We start from the raw sequence: 8,133 nt of genomic DNA on the forward strand, positions 1-8,133 counted from the left end.
TTTTTCACATCCCTAGCCAAGTTCAGCTCTACCTGCGCCTTGGCTTTCCTGATCCTATCTCTACACATGCGGACAACAGCCCTGTATTCCTCCCAGGCTACACAACCCTGCTTCCACTTCACATACATTTCTCTCTTTTCCCTCAGTTGAAGCTGCAGGTCCTTGCTCAGCCATGCCGGTCGCCTGCCTCCTCTGCTCGATTTCGTTTGCTGGGGAATGGAGAGCTCTTGGACTCTCAGGAGGGTGTCCTTAAAGAGCTGCCAGCTCTGCTCTGTTCCTACGCCCTTAAGGACAGTTTCCCTGGGGATCCCACCCAGAAGTTCCTTGATCAGATGGAAGTTCGCTTTCCTGAAGTTCAGGGTCCTGACTTTACTACTCTTTGCCAGGCCTGCATTCCTCCAGATCACAAACTCCACCAGGGCATGATCACTACAGCCCAGTCTGCCTCCAATCTTAACCCCTCTAATGCTCTCCTCCACGTTGGTGAGCACCAGGTCCAGTAAGGCTTCACCTTGGGTCGGTCCATCTAATACCTGGACAAGGAAGCTATCCTCAACAGACTCCAGGAATCTGCTGGACTGTCTGCCGCCCGCCTTTCCGCTCTCCCAGCAGATATCCGGGTGGTTGAAATCCCCCATCAGGACAAGAGCCCGCGAACGCGACACCTCCTGCAGCTGGAGCAAGAAGGCCTCGTCCACAGGCTCCTCCTGATCAGGTGGCCTGTAACAGACCCCAACCACTAGATGTCCTTTACTGGACCGATCGCTGATTTTAACCCATAAGCTCTCAACCTGGTCATGGCTGTTACTCAGACACAGCTCTTCACAATCTATCCACTTCCTAACGTAGAGGGCAACTCCCCCTCCCTTCCTGCCCTGTCTGTCCTTCTGAAGAGCCTGTAGCCCTCAATCAGAGTATTCCAATCATGGTATTCATCCCACCACGTTTCCGTGATAGCAACCAGATCATAATTTTCTAAGCACATCACGGTTTCCAGTTCCTCCTGCTTATTTCCCATGCTGCGTGCATTAGTGTAAAGGCACTTCAGCTGGGCTTTCCGGCACACTACTGATGGTGTAGGCCTGGTTTGCTTTTGGTACCAGATAGGCCTGCATCAGTCCATTTGCTGTGTCAACACAAGTTAATGCATATCTAGCCTCCTCAGGTCACGAGAGGGGGCCTATATAATCAACTTGATGCCTTTGGAGAGGGTTATGTCCTCTGGCAAGGTGGGCAGTCATCTCTTGCAGGGCTTTCCGTCTCATTCTCGTCCAAGCTTCACAATTATGACATGCCTGGATGATATCTGACATAGTTACGGGCAGCCCTCATGCCTTTGCAGCTGCCCACATTGTCTTCTGTCCAGCATGTCGCAGCTTCTGGTGTAGTCAGTGGGTGATGTTCTCGGAAGGAGAGTTCTCAATCCACCGTACTCGAGCCAGCGTGTTGGCCTCTCATTTCCTGGTGGCTGCAGGGGGTGATGTCCAGAAATGTGGTAGACAAGTATGGTTCTGTGTTTAACCATATTCCATATGTCTAACCACATCTCCTTGCCCCAGATAGGTTGGGTGTGGATGGTCCAGTCTTGGGTGGCCCACTGTGCAATCCAAAGAGTGAGCCCCCAATACACAGCTCAACTATCTGTGCAGATGTTCAATGCACTGTCATTGAGTCCTTTGGTGATAACCATCCACACAGCTCGCAGCTCTGCCCACTGGCTACTTTGACCATCCTCCTCTTCAAACCAGATTGTGTCAGTGGAGGGATGCTACGCCACTGCACTCCACTTGCTCGGGTTACCTTTGCTGGACCCGTCCATATACCAGGCATCTTCAGGAATAGAATATTTCCCCTCCTGAACAGGACTCTTCTCCGGTGGAGTGACCATTGTTTCTTTCGGCACATCGCTGTGATATGTCACGGTGCCTAAGATCTTTTGAAGTTCTTCTTTCAGTGGTGATGAAGACAAACTACTCCTCTGGCTGAGATAGGCAACCCATTGTGCCACTGTGTGTGCTTGGGCTACCCCTGTCTTAGGAAGGTGGGTCATATCTTTCACCCACCCCTGAATCAGCAAGGTGGTCTTAACTGTGACCTCAGATGTTTGGGTTATTGGCTCTACCGCCTGTAATGCAGAGTAGGCAGCCAATAACTGTTTCTTGATCATGCTGTGTCTTTCCTCCGCTCCGTGCCAGACCCGAGACCAGAACCCGATCGGGGTCCGAACAGAACTCTGGCATTGCCACAGGCCCCAGCCAAAGCCGTCCTGAGTGACATGAACGTCCAATTCAGCTGGGAGGGTAGGATCAAATATACCCAGTGCCTGGGCTTGTTTAACAGCCAGTTTTGCCTGTTGGAAAGCCTCGTGTTCTGTTCTCCCCCAGTCCCATAGTTGCCCCTTCTTTGTGAGTCTATATAATGGTCTCAGCAGCTGCTCTAAATGAGGTATAAAGGAACGCCAATATCCCAGTATACCCAAGAACTCCTGCAGCTGCTTTGGTGTTGTAGGGAGTGGGAATGCCTGAACCTTATCTATGACAGCACTGGGTAGTACTTTGGTCTTTCCTGACCAAACTACCCCCAGGAATTTCACAGATAGGCCTGGACCCTGCACCTTCTGGGGGTTTATAGCCCATCCTTTTTCCTGCAGATAGGTAGTTAATGAACCTGCTGCCTGCCCTACTGCCTCCAGTGAGTCAGATGTCAACATGAGATCATCAACATAATGATACAAGCTAACAGTGTTAGGTTTTTCCCAATTTTCCAGGTCACGCGCCACTAGGTTATGGCAGTATGTTGGTGAATGCACGTACCCCTGTGGCAGGACCTGAAAGGTCCACTGCCTGCCTCCCCATGTAAATGCAAACTGGTCTTGTGATTCTGCAGCAATTGGAATACTGAAGAATGCATTTGCCAAGTCTAGGACACAATGGTAGGTTTTTATTTCCCTACTCAATGTGTTCATTAGGGAGGCAATATTGGGTACAGCTGCGTGAACAGGCGGTGTGACCTTATTTAATTCTCTGTAGTCTACCGTCATTCTCCATGTGCCATCTGACTTCCTCACTGGCCATATGGGGGAATTATACGGGCTATGTGCAGATCTTATGATCCCAGCTTTTTCTAATTCCTGCACAGTCCTTGATATTTCATCTTGCCCCCCCGGGAGTCTATACTGCCGCACATTAGTGATCCGGCGCGGTTCCGGTAGGCGAATAGGCTTCGCATGGCCTCTCAATATTGCCTGCACCACCCGGACAGTGATACACCTCTGCTGGAGTCTGAACTCTCCTACGATTGTCTGGAGAGCCAGACCCCATGAAACGTCTATGCCCAAGATGTACTCAGAGACTGGGGCAATAGACACCTTTTACGCCCGGGGCAGGAGATGCCCAACCCCCAGTTTCAACCACATCTGGGTAACTGGAATGATCTGCCCCCCAAAGCCACCGATCATTGCTCTATCCTCATTAAACTTAGTCAGATGTCCATAAATAATTGATGTTTCCACACCTGTGTCAACCAATGCCACAACCCTTTGTATGTTCTTTCGGGACCAAAAAATGGTCAGTTCAACATAGGGCCTCCAGTCCAGTCTGGAGGCCCTAGTTACAGAGGGACTAAAATCCCCTCTCATACCATGAATTGGGTGAGTGCCACGTCTTCTTCCTCAGGTGGCTCAGGCATCACAGTCCAAGTCACCTGAGGAAGCTTTTCCCTTTTATTAGGGACTATAAAGACCTCTAGTTTTCAAGTATTTTCTTGTACTTGTTCAATTATTTGTACCCCTGCTCTTCTGGGGATATTTTGAACTTTTTGGTTGTCCGTTAGTTGTTTCCATAATTGAAGCAAAATGTGATTAGGTTGGTGATCAATTTTAGCAAAAGCCACCCCAGCCCATACAAGGTCATTAAACATCTGTTTTTGTGACACCTGTATGGGGCCTGATTGGGGGGGTGTTTGTGGGGCAGCTTTTCTAGTTTTAGTAACTGGATATACCTCAGCCCCTTCCACTGTCCTAATATTACACCTTGCCCTTAAGTGCACCGTCTCCCCCAGATCAGCCACCAACTGGGTGGCCTGCTGAATAATGGCCTCTGAGGCTACCAGGGGGTTCAGTATAGATACCAGTGTGCCATAATAGTGGGAGGATGCCTGTTGTAAAATTAGCTCCCTCATTCTGGCTGAGAATTTTACTAGATCTGGACTTTCGAAGGCTTCCTTGTAAATCACCTTTCATTCCTAGCTTGCGAATATATGTTTAGAGGTCCTCCATGGAGGACAATAAGCCTGCATGCACCAGGATATTGGTCTTACTAGGCCAGGTGATACAACATGCCACCATCAACCAATCCATTAGGGAATGATTCTCCTCATTATGTTGCACAGTGGCATACAGTCTTCGCCTAAGGGCAGGGTGTGAGGTAATAGATGTGAGCTTCGAAAGGTCTGGTCCATTGATCATACACTCTCTGCCCTCATGTCCCATAATCAAAGTAACCAAGCCAGTACATTTTCCCTTGGTTTCTGCCAAAATTGTTGCACCGAATCCATCAATTCAGATGCCATATTGGGGCAAGCTGTTACATAGAGATGGGCTTGGGCAAGGGGCCATTGATCAGGGTGCACCCCTTCTGGCCTACCCTGTACTTTTTTGTGTGCGTGTGTGTGTGTGTGTCATTACAGGTTGGATCTCAAAGAGATCCACCTCAAGTGGGGCTTCAAGATATGATCTTGAGATTTTTTCTGTTGGGTTACCCAGGTCTACTGGTTCAGGGCCCACTTTCATGTTTGCTTTAAAGGGAAAGTTAAAATTGATTTTTTTCCCTGTCAATAGGCCAAGCTCTTGCTTGAGTTTCTCAATTTGATCATGCAGTAATTGGTTCACATTTTCTAAAGTACTATTTGAAAGTTCTGTGCAATTCAGTGCCATTAATAGTGGTCATGCCACAGTGGACACAGCCAGTCAGCCTTCCTTTGTAATTAGGATATCTTTACCTAATCTATAGAAATATTTTGTCATGCAGAATGGAAACTGAGAAATATTTCCACTATCCTGCAAGGGACCCCATTTTTCAACTATGGCTGCCAATTCATAACAGGGTGAACCCAGAAATCCTGGGATGTGCCCCAGCAGGGTTTTATCTACAGGGACAACGTTCTCTGCCTTAACCCACTTAAAAATGTTCAAAAGGAAAGCCATTTTAATATTTTGGTCTGCCTGGCTTGCCAAACGTAGTGATTGGAAAGATCAACAAGATGGAAAAGGCGATACAAAAGAGGAGGAAGGACCAGCATGTCAGAAAGGTGCTACAAAGGAAAATAAGTAGATCTCTCACCTGTCTCAGAAGATTCTAGGTTTGCAGGGAAAAGCACCACCAAGGAGGAATCTCTTTCAAGAAAGAGATGCTTCCTCAGTGGCAGTCAGCCCTTACATGAGGCGTAAGAGGGGTGGAGCCTGGTCACACAGGTGAATTGCCTTCACCTGTGCTTCCTGGGGTGACTGGGTCTTTCCTCCAGGCGCTCAATCAGTGGTTCAGGCTGTGACTCAGCAGTTCCCATACAGCTGGCTAAACACAGTCCTGTGAATAGCAAAAAATATGCAGCTGTGCTTTCAGTTTTGATAACCTCTTTGAGAATACATTTCAAGATTTAAAAAAAAATCTTTTTTTTTGTGTATTTGTCACTCCATTTTCAGTTGACAAAAATAAATTACCTGCACATTTTCAAATGGAATGTATAGAGTTGCAATCAGAGACTCAACTCAAAGAAAAAAATTGATCATGTCTCTTTACTAGAGTTTTGTAAGACATATCTTAACAGAGAAAAATATCCCATGCTTCATAATCACACCTTATTCATCTCAAAACTTTTTGGCAGTATGTACATTTGTGAAAAACTGTTTTCAAGGATGAATCACAGAAAGAATCACAGAATCACAGAATTGTAGGGGATGGAAGGGACCTCTAGCGATCATGGAGTCCAACTCCCCTGCCACAGCAGGCTCCCTACAGCAGGCTGCATAGGTAGGCGGCCAGGCAGGTCTGGAATATCTCCAGATAAAGAGACTCCACAACCTCCCTGGGCAGCCTGTTCCAGTGTTCCATCACCCTCACTGTGAAGAAGTTCCTTCGCATATTGGTATGGAACTTCCTATGCTCCAGTTTAGGTCCATTTCCCCTTGTCCTTTCCCCACTGACTGCTAAAAAGAGGTTGGCCATGTCCCTTTGACTCCCACACTTAAGATATTTATAAACATTAATAAGATCCCCTCTCAGTCTTTCCTCAAGGCTGAACAGAGCTAGGTCACCCAGCCTTTCCTCACAGGGGAGATGTACCAGGCCCTTTATCATCTTTGTGGCCCTCCGCTGGACTCTTACTAGGAGATGCCTGTCTTTTTTTTGTACCAGGAAGCCCAGAACTGGATACAGTACTCCAGGTGAGGTCTGACCAGGGCAGAGTAGAGGGGGAGGATCATCTCCCTTAACCTGTTGGGCACGCTCCTTTTAATACACCGCAGGATCCCATTGGCCTCCTTGGCCACCAGGGCACACTGCTGGCTCATGGCTAACCTGTTATTCACCAGGACCCCCAGGTCCTTCTTGGCAGAGCTCCTACCAGCAGGTGATGTCCCACCCTGTACTGATACTTGCAATAATTCCTTCCCAGGTGCAAGACTTTATACTTCCTTTTGTTAAACTTCATCTGGTTTCTTACTGCCCAGCTCTACAGCCTGCCCAGGCCTTGCTGAATGGCAGCACAGCCTTCAGGTGTGTCAGCCACTCCTCCCAGCTTTGTATAATCAGCGTACTTGCTAAGGGTGGACACTATCCCCTCATCAAGGTCACTCATGAAGATATTGAACAAAACTGGACCCAACACTAACCCCTGGGGAATGCTGCTAATCACAGGTCTTCAACCAGACTCTGTGCTGCCGATCACCACTCTCTGAGCTTGGCCAGTCAGCTAGTTCTTAACCCACCTCACCGTCCACTCATCTATCTCACACTTTCTCAGCTTTGTTATCAGAATGTTGTGGGAGACAGCCTTATTTCATCAAAAATCTCTGATGAATGCCTTGAGAACTCACTGAGAATTGCAAGCACTTCCATTGAATCAGATATTGATGAATTAGTTTCACAAAAACAAGCTCAGATATCCCATTAGTTTTATTTTTGTTTCTGCTTTTTAAGTTTTAATAAAAAATACATATAAAAATAAGTTTTGTTACTTGTAAAAATTAACTCTATTATATATTTATATGCAGCCCAAGACAATTTCTCTCAATGCAGCCCAGACAAGCCAAAGTTGGACACAGATGGCTTAATGGAAATGGATTGCTTGGAAAGGAGATCACTTTGTTTCAGGACCCAGCAATATAGATCCCTTGATAACCTGTAGGGTGGGTCTGGATTGGGAGGAGATGCATTTTCTAGTTGACACCAGAGCCTCCCAATCCTTGTTAAAATTCCTCCCCAGAAACTGTGGAGGGAATGACTCTCGGGTGTATCTTTAGTAATTCAGGGGGTCAGTGGGAATGATGAAAGGGTACACATCCTTCAACCACTGTTAATAGATACGGGAGATAAATTTGAGATGAATGAGTTTTTGTATGTACGAAATTGCAGTTGTAATCTATTGGGAAGGGATTTAAGGGCTAAACTGGGAATGCAAATTAATATAACCAAGGGAGAAATTGAATCTAATACCATAGTAATCCTGAATAAATTATCAGAAAAAGCCTGTGCAGAAGCTGACCCTATGCTTTGGGCTACACCCGGAAATTGTGGGAAGTTGGAAATTGAAGCCCTCCAAATTACATTGAAACAACCAAGACAAATAGATTCTAGGAGACAACACCCTATCTCACAGGAAGGAAGGAAGTCAGCAAGAGGGAGCCAAAGTAAGAGAGAGAGGGAGAGAGTCGGGGATGATTTAAGTACAAAGGATTTCTCTGAGGCAAGTGCTAAGACTTAATGGCAGCGACAGATTTGGAGGAAGCAAATGGGGAGGACCCAAATAAGATAGCTAAGGTGATGAATTGTAGGTGGTGTCAGGTAATGAAAGAAAAAACAAAGGGAGATTGAAGGGAAGAGAACAAAAATGCTGCAATTTTGGTAGCTGTATTAGCTC

The sequence above is a fragment of the Numida meleagris genome, chromosome Z, assembly GCF_002078875.1.
Source record: "Numida meleagris isolate 19003 breed g44 Domestic line chromosome Z, NumMel1.0, whole genome shotgun sequence".
Classification (NCBI taxonomy): Eukaryota; Metazoa; Chordata; class Aves; order Galliformes; family Numididae; genus Numida; species Numida meleagris.